The following is a 9,822-nucleotide window of genomic DNA, read 5'->3' on the forward strand; positions in this document are numbered from 1 at the left end:
TAATTGCTGTCAAGTAGCTGCACACCTAACACTGACTGCTAACTCGATTTCATACCCAGCACTGGTCAGCACTAGCAAACCTCAGCTTCAAGGTTTAAGGTAGAGTCAGCATTTTGCCTCCTGTCAGCAATAATCTATAACTTCCCTTGCTGGGAACAAACAAAAAGATATTAAACCAGGAATGGTTTGGTTTTCACCTTCTAACAGTAAATTTAGTGCAGTAACTTCATGACATCAGTGGGAGCAGTCTGTGCAAATCTTCCACCGCGTCATGGGAAATACAGACTATCAATTTTCCATTCCTATTTTGGCAGGCATATATTTTGTTATTTTTAAAGCTGTTGATATTGGCCACCCCAGTGTTTTCATTATTTCACACATATTTTGGCATTTCAAGAAGTCTGTGCTTCAGCAGATATAGGGGATATAGTGTGTGTGCCCCCTGATTTAAAGTTTCTTTCACCAAGTATGATATATTACATTTACAAGCTGCATTTGCACTTCAACAGAGCATTCATCTGCGTGCTGTCAAAGACTGGTGGGGGCATTAAATTAGTTATTTTAGAGAGATTATGAATTCTAATAAAAGGGCATCAGGACTGTCTACAGCAGTTGCAGTGATCTGTAACAGCAAAGCAAAGGATGATGGGAGTTAAGAATGAATGAAAATGTGCGAAGGCAGCAGCAGGGACAGCAGAACAAAGGGTTAAAAGGATGGACACTTGGAAACACAGAAAACCATTCCCAGCAGAAAAGTTCAGGAATTGCTCTGTTTATGTCAAGGCCAAAGACCTGCACTTTGAAAACAGCCACAACACAGAGACCTGTCAGCAAAAGACCCAGGATCCTGATCCCAGGAGGATGGTACCAAGGCTGCAGTGTCAGATATGCCTTGCCTTTCCTGTTGTCCTGCCTGGAAAACACACGTGTTGAAAACAGGGAAAAACAGGCAATGGGCAGCATCCTGGCCTATCATTTGTGGAGAACAAAGTAAACAGGATTCTGAGGTAAAAGATACCAGCTGATGCCTCCTAAGAGAAATGACAGATCTGTCCAGAAACCACTTTGTTGTCCCTAGTCAAGGGCTTGTAGTGAGGGTGTGGCAGCAGCATTCCCGTTCCTTTGTGTCGAGCTCAAGGGATCCCGGCCAGGCCACTGGGATTCTATGGGTTGGTGATCAAGAATGTACAAGTATCAGAGTGTCAGAGAATTAACTCTACAGCCGAATGAGTGTGAGTGCATAAAACCAACTTGCTTAAAGATTTTGTAAATAAATACCTTTCATAAGATCTCACACTGAACTTTCTCACACTGATTCCTGTGTTGCAGCAATTTCCCACTGTTACACAAATGAACAGTCAAGCTTGCTGAGGACCATATCATAATTCCCCAAGAGAGGGACAGAGATGCTCATGATTTGCTCTACTTCTTGCATTCCTTCCTAGCTGTGGCATAGTAACAAACTCTGTGGCAATTTATCTACAAGTACAGAGATGATAATTTCCTCCTAGAGTTTTTCCAGAAGGTTGGTTTGCCCAGCACAGATGGATTTTGTACAGCATTTCAATGGAAATGGAATGGCATGGAATTTAAGCTTCTTTGAGGAAACCCATGTACTACTGGAGTAAAATAATCATCGAATCATAGCTGAATAGTTATTGATAAAAAACAAATTACTCCATGGAAAGCCACATGAAAAACAAAGGGTTGGAAAGAAAGTGAAGGAGGAAGGCTGAAAAAGTGTGCTGTAAGACCTGAAACAATAAAAATGAGGAAATAATGTTTTAGCCTGATACAAGGACAATATGGACTTAGCCAGAGTCACAGTATTACTCAAAGCTGGTAGGACATGTGAATAATGCCTTCCAACACCCCACACTATTCTGGATCTGTAGTGCCAGAGGAGAAGACTGCTAGAAGGGCTCAGTTATAACAAGGCTGGGCTGTAGCATGCAGAAAGGGAGATTTGGATTTGTTTTCTTTCACGATCTTTGATAGGGTTCATATATCAACTTCTGTAAACAATGAGATTAGGGCAGCAGACTGCACGGCCCCTTGCACCTCCAGTAAAAACCTCATGGAGAAATGAATATCTTTGTCCTTCTCCCTCACCACAGTAACACTAAAATAAGCTACAATATGTATGTCCATTTACCTTGTCAGCCAGATGTCAGTGAGGCTCAAAGTCCTTGTGTTAAGTACTGCAAAAGCCTTTTCCCAGAGGACTAATCAGATGTTACCTGGGAGCTGGCTGTCTTTGATCTTAGACACATATCTTGTTTGTTCTGACACAATTATATATTTATTCTTTCAAATTTCTTTTGCAGAAAGTAGAAAGTCTATTGGTAGCTCACCAGCCAGTTGGTCCCTGCTGTAACCTTGAGCTGGCCTTTTCTTTCTAAATGTATTGAGAATGTTCCAGCTGCTAATTTAGCAAGGACCAGTGACATGCTCAGTGCTGCATGAAAGAGCTGCTCCCTCACAGCAACTGAAGGGAAAGAGGGCAGGTGCTATAAGGAATTGATGCTACTTAGAGATCAATGCCTGGCAGTGCTAAGTGTGAAATCTTTGAGACACTAAGTTTGTGTCCAAACATTCAAATGTTTTATCATTAATGACATCACAAACAGGATTTTCTACACAAGGAAAATGTCTTAAATCCAGCACAGTCTCATAATTGTCCTCTCTGGAATGCCTCTAGATCTGTAGAGCTCAAGAGCAGACATTCTCATTGTATTTCTTCTCTTACAATCAATCCTAGAAGGCTTGCCAAGCTTCTGCTTCATAAATATTTGCCACTCAAATAAAAAAATGAGTTCTGGGGAGGAGGAAAGCCTGGTTTGCTAAGAACTGTGTCTGCCACAAAATAAACTCTGTATTTGAGGGGTGAAAAAAGTGATTTGCAAAAATAGGTTTAAACCAAATTTGCTCCCTCACACAGCTGGACCAAGGTAGGTGACCTGAGGTGTAGTCTCAGTTGACTACCAAGACCTGCTGGAGGAAGGAGGTGACCTGACTGGAAGATGTCCAGCCTAGCCTGGAGTGACAATGAAAGCTGCTTCACTGGGAGTGCTCAGGATGTCCATGCTCATAGCCAACAACATCAACTTCTGACTTGTCAGGCAAGACAGGTCACCAGAGCTCAGCACAATGAATAATCCACTTGCTAGATAATCTTCAAGGATAAAGAGTCTTAATTCGGATATTACTAAATTACAGAGCTTCAAAACGACACTGCTGAAATTTAATTAAGCTGTGAAAGCTGCCAGGCACTGGGTACTGACAGTAATTCAGCCGCACCACAAGCCCTCAGTCTCAGTTCTGCTGCAGCTCCATAGTAGGCAGCGAGGCAATAACCAGGAGATCGAAAAGAGGTGCATGAGCCACTGCCAAAATGCAATGAGCCCTCATTCGGCTGTGTAACAGCTTTTTTGAAGCCATTACATAAGCATTGTCATTAAAATATAAAGAAGCTCATTGGAAAACCCTAAAAAAAAAAAAAAAAAAAAAAGCCTGATGAACCTGCCTGCATAGAAGCACAATGTAAAGAGGCCAGCCCAGCCATCACTTGCAAATGAAGCTCAGACTATCAAGTCTCCAAGAAGATGAGGCACATGCTGAGGAAAAGGTTTGGTGTGTTACTCTGGCTACAGAGGGACAGGGTGCTCTATCATCTGCTGATAGGTACGTGGTAAATACTGCTTTGCTTAACTAACTGCAAGAGAGAAATCTGAGAGGAGCTGACTGAAAGGCTGGCACCTCTGACAGCTGTTGTCTTGTGAAGTTTATGTGACAGTAATACAAAAACAGATCTTTGACCATGAGGGCAGAATTCAGCTCTGTGCACAGTCTTTGGAAGCCATCAGGAGTGGACAGGATATGGAATAGGATCATAGAATCATAGAACAGTTTGGGTTGTAAGGAACTTTACAGATTTCCTAGTCTCACCCCCTCTGCCATAGGCAGGGATGCCTTCCACTAGACCAGGCTCCTCAAAGTCCCATCCAGCCTCACTGCGATAATTTCCTTCTATGTATTTTATATACAACACATAGACAAACAATTTTACAGATTTCCTATTCTCACCCCCTCTGCCATAGGCAGGGATGCCTTCCCCTAGACCAGGCTCCTCAAAGTCCCATCCAGCCTCACTGCGATAATTTCCTTCTATGTATTTTATATACAACACATAGACAAACAATGAAAAAGACACATACTAGTGCTTCTAACATGCTTTCCTAGTAAAATTCCCATTTAGGAATAGAGCATTTTAAAATGCTGGCATTTCTGTGTAAGAAAATCTCATGTTTCCTTCCAGGCCTGTATAGATGGCAAGTGTTTCTCTGATTGCAAGGTCATGATTAGGCCTAGCAAGTGAAACACAAAACATTAAAAAAATCACAGTGCTGTTCAACAAGCAACTCTGTATGCCCTGACCAGCCCATTGAGAAGACACTGAAATTATGGAATAAATGCTTTGACACCTAAACTATAGGATACTTTTAAACAGTGGGATAGGTTCCCTTCCTCCAGAGGCAGGTTTGCACTACTGTCAGAAAATCTGGTTTGTTCTCGCTCACCTCAGGGCAGCTGAGTTTCTGTTAACACAGAGGAAAGGTGAAAAATCTGATAAACACTGTTAGAAGACTATCTTATCTGAAAACATTCAGTTCATCATGCAAGGAGGACAAACAAATTCCATTACCTCCAGCTGTAACACTTTGATGTCTGTGTAGGCTGCCAGTGGTATCAGTGCTGTCAGGTCTTTTTTGACTCTTTGACAGAGATATTCCATTTTCCTCCTTCACAGGAATCATAAATGGTAGCTGTTCCTTATGCAGAAGGACTCCTTATTTCTTACACTGCAAAACACCCTCTGACTAAAAGGGAGAAAATGGAATGGTATTTTTGTTTCTGCCTGGAAAAGCAGATCCATACCATAACTACACAGACAAATGCAGGAAGTGGGATTTATAAACATATTTTCAACCCAAATGCCAATATCTCTGGGCATGCTGCCCCAAACAGTCTGGTGTTTGAGTAGATACCAGCTCTTGGATAGATTTCTGCACTTTGAGAAGTAAAAGTGCCTCTCAGAAATGCCATTCCTCTTGGCCCTTTGGAGCAGGGAGACCCAGAGTGATACCCACTTGCTTTTCTGCTCATGTGCTCCTAAGAGGACCAGGGTGGGAGGGGCAACCCAAGGTTTGGTCAAATTAGAGAGGGCTCTTATGCCATAGAGGCACACATGACTGATACACCTTTCGAGCAGACACCATGTGTATGACTGAAGGATGGTCTCTAGAGATGCTCCAAAACCAGGGCCACAGCACTAAAGACCTAGGACCGAACAGACCAAGTCACCACAGAAGCTCAGAGTTTGTGTGTTGAAAGCTCTGGTTCCATGAAGCATCTTGGTCTTGGCCTGGAAAAAACAAATTTGAAAGTCATTGACTTTCAAGTAATAACCTGCATGCAAGTCTTGTTCTTCTAGGAAACTATGGATCTGAAAAAGGATGTTTAAGGTAGGTGCAATAAAAGCACGGTCTAAGATGAAGGAGGACATTCTTCTCTCAGAGGCATCAACACTGCCATTCTTACTCAATTCAGAAGTTAAGATATTTGCTGATAGAATACAGAACATCCACCTTCATTCCAGGTAAGAGGAAATATTTTGAAAGGATGCTGGAGCCTCCCATGAAGTACTGTGAATAGTGACAGAAGAAAGCAGTACTGTAGCTGGTCTATTGAAATCAGATCAATGCTGTGCTCTGATTTGGGAGCAAGCCTTTTTGGCTGTCACGAGGAGGAAGTGACATCAAAAGCTCAAATCTAAGTCAGCAACGTATTAATTACCCTTTAATCTTCCTTTAATTTTTTTTTTTATCCATGCTTTGGAGTCCTTAATGTAAGTAAGTGCAGATATTCAGGCAGATACTCAATTCCCCGTTTTCCAGACACAGGTGAATAAATGGGATACCTTCTCATCTTCAAACAACTAAATGTTGTAAAGACTCAACTCCCTTTTTCAACACGTTTCTCACTTTTTTTTTAAAATGTTATTAGGGAAGAAAAATTATTAAACACACTGGCTAATGCACAGTCTAATAAACTGGACTAATAATGGTTTTCCTGCCATCATAAAACATGATATTTTTCCATCCCATTTTCCAGCCTGAAGCAGAATGGAAGAGACAATCAATCTGGGTAGGAAAGTGCCTCCTTTTCGCTGTTTGCCTGACCAGCTTCATTAAGGCACCTTCTCTACTGTGCTGAATTGCTCTTCCTACCTCATACGCATTGTTAGATTCTGCCTGATCCTCACAGATGAAAAGGGCTTACTCAGGGGAAACTTTGAGGAATGTTTGGCAGTGTATTGTAGTGCATATTTCTTATTAACTTTTTAAATTGTGATGATTATATCATCATCTCCAGTTCCAGGGGCTGCAGGTTACAGGTTTGGGCTCTACTGTGCCCAGCACTCAGCCTCTGAGGTTTAAGGCTTTGCCTTCATTCCCATGGTCGTTTTTGCTATCTGCACCTACATAGGCCAGTCCTCAAGCCTGAAAATCCATCAGAACGGGAGAGATAGAGGATCAGTTTCTATGGGACACTAATTTGCAAACCATGCTTGGTTTCTATGCAGTGCTGTAGAGCAGGCACAAGTAAACGATCAAAGGGACAATAAACTTTTCAGAAAAGCAGTCCTTTAGACGACTCTGCATTTTTTAGTGGACAACCAAAGTTGTTATAGATTAAAAGTAGTCAATTTCCAGATACCCAGGAACCTTAAATCAGTTTCGGGCAGCGCTGCTTAGTTTCAAGGAGTCTACAGAAAAATTGCACTTGGCAATAGCCAACTTTGGTTTTCAGTCCAAAGAAGGGCAGCGAAGCTGGTAAGAGGTCTAGAACACAAATCTCACAAGGAGGAGCTGAGGGAGATGGGGGTGTTAAGCCTGGAGAAAATGAAGCTCAGAGGGGACCTTACTGCTCCCCAGAGTAAAGGTGGGGGCCAGTCTCTTCTCTCAGGTGACAAGTGACAGGAAAGGAGGAAATGGCCTCAGGCTGTGTCAGGGGAGGTATGGATAGGGTGTTAGAAAAAAATTCTTCCCTGAAAGGGCTGTCAAGCACTGGAACAGGCTGCACAGGGAAGTGGTGGAGTCACCATCCCTGGAGGTTAAAAGATGTGTAGATGTGGCACCTGGGAACGTGGTTTGGTGGTGGGCTTGGCAGTGTCAGGTTAGTGGCTGGATTCAATGATCTGAAAGATTCTTTCCAACCTCAATGATTCTTTGATTTTTTACATCTATTTATCATTCAAAAATCAGACTAATACAATGTACTATACATATGTTAGATTCTGGTTGGATATATAGCTTAATTTTAATCCCTACACTTAGAATGAAGATTAATTTTATGCAATACTGAAAGCAGTCACCTCTCAGTAAGGCATTTAGCACAGGGGTATAGCAGCTCCAGCTCCTCCAGTGCAGTGATCAATAACAGTGACACGTTGCTCTTATGCCACAGCAAGTGACATATGGCCATGTAGCTGCACATTATAATTAACCACTGATTAACAACAGAAAGAGCATTGACTGTTACATTCAATTAACTTGCCTTCCTTTCAGCTGACAAGCAGCTGAGTGCTGAACATTTAATATACTTTTTGCAAATTTCCTTCTCTGCAAGTGTTATAATTGCAGTAATTAGCACAGATCACGTACAACAGCAAAACTCTCATTTCATCTATACAATGCAGTAGCTTAGAAAAGTTAGGTTTTATCTGTTTTATTAATTAACTAACCAGTATTTCTCTTCTAACACAAATTCTCATAGAATTCAATGTAGTTTTTCAGATAATTCAGTCAACTTCTAAAAAAGTTTCCCAAGAAATATGATTGGGGTTGTCATCATTTGATGACAGTCGTGCATATCTACAAAGAGGTACATTTGTGTACCTGTGTGAAAAATGATCCAGGTGTCTCACATTTACTGTTGAAATGGGTAGGTATTTTCTCTCATGCTGTTTCCTTTCCTTTGGACTGTATATTATTAGTCCATAGGGAAAAGGCTGCCAAGGCATCCTGAACCTCCTCTTTTACTTTCTTCTGTTTTCCATATGGTGGCCTGCTCATAATCCGTAATAGGGACTCGATGTTTTATTTGAGTAGACATGTTGATTTGCCTGTCAGAATAGCGTAGAGGTTAGAAGAAGTGACTGGCAAGACTAGAGAGCAGTTTATGCTGGCTAATAACCTGCCCACTGAGCAGATATTGAGAAATTCGAGCCAAAGTTGTCAAGTCAGATCACACTTCTGACAAAAGGACCCACAAAGTGCCTTCAGGAGTGTAACCCTGCTGAGCTCCATGTCATCCATTCAGGCAAGGAAAGGCACAAAGAAAAAGGTTAATGCAAGTACTTTGTATAGCACAGTCCCACAATCCTCAAGGAAACTTTATCTGCTGTGATAACTGAAAGCAGATCAGGCACTGACCTTGTGAGTCACCGAGTTGTTCCTCCTGGCACAGAGTCCCCTCTGTTCAGAGGGTGGTGCCACGCAAGAGCAGCTGTGGGGTCACCAGGGAATGATGCACAGCTCAGGGTGGCGCTGCCCGGGGTGCCCGTCCTCCCGCTGGCATTTCCGAGGAGCAGTGCTGAGCGACACCGACCACAGGAACAGCTCTGCCTTCGGATGTGCATCACTCTGTATTGTAGCACGGGTGACTCCCAACGAAGGGGAGAGAATGACAAGGCATCTGTCTCCATCATCAGAAGACTAAAAAATTACTTTATTATTCTGGACTATATACATTGCATCTAAAGTGAATCTGCCTTGCACACCCCTTGCTCACAACTTCACAGCACTGCACTCATCCTCTGACTCTCGTGACTGTCTCGTGACAGTCTGGACTCTCACACACACTTGGTCTTGATAGGCCAAGAGAGCAAAACATCCTCACTTTGGGTAAACAATCTCTATATTGCATTCTACTTTGGCAAAGCAAGCGAGATAAGAATTATATTTTCCTTCTTGTCTGCTTGTCTCACAATTTCTCTCTGTTCAGAGGGCATGTGAATACCACATCTCCCCCTGTTTACTATAGTAAAAAGAAAAGGAGCTGCGTTTGCAACTTTTCTGCTGGGCCCTTGCAGAAGAGAGAGCAAACACAACTCAAGAGGTTCATCGGTGGCCAATCGAAACCTCAGTCAAGGGCTGATGTAGAATGGTCAAGGAGATTCTTTACCTGTAGAATATCTACTTCTATTATATCACTAAAACAAGGTTTACAATATCAGAAAACCCAACACTGTGCAAAGAATGTTCATTGTTTCAAGTGCAAACAAGTCCTGAGTTTCAGGAGAAAGTCCATTCTTTGGAGATGTTGCTCTTTGACGTCCCTGAAGGTCCTTCCTGGTTCTGAAACAACTCTGTGCTTGTACTGACTGGCCATGGGGTGGCAACGTCAATCTTCTAAAAAATACTTTCTTACACTTGCTTCCTGCTCCTCTCCCTTTGTTTTTTCCCTTGTTCTCTTTTTATAGCGAAGGAATCTGTACTTACATTTTCATTTCCTTGCAGAAGTTGGATTCTGCTTTTTCTTCTAGCAATATTTCACCACGAAGACTTTCTGATCCCACTAGGCTAGACATTCTCTTCTGCTCCCTCTTCATTCAGTTCCTTGCAGGTGCTCAAGTATATTCCTTAAATTAATTTTATGTTAAATGCCAGCTTTCCACAAAATTTTCCTCTCATTCTTAAGGTGGCAAATGCCAGAGACTCTATCCTTTGGCTAAACCTTCTTTGAGCATTTCATTTT

This window comes from Pyrgilauda ruficollis, unplaced genomic scaffold (genome assembly GCF_017590135.1).
Source record: "Pyrgilauda ruficollis isolate IOZ18807 unplaced genomic scaffold, ASM1759013v1 scaffold2, whole genome shotgun sequence".
NCBI classification, from domain to species: Eukaryota; Metazoa; Chordata; class Aves; order Passeriformes; family Passeridae; genus Pyrgilauda; species Pyrgilauda ruficollis.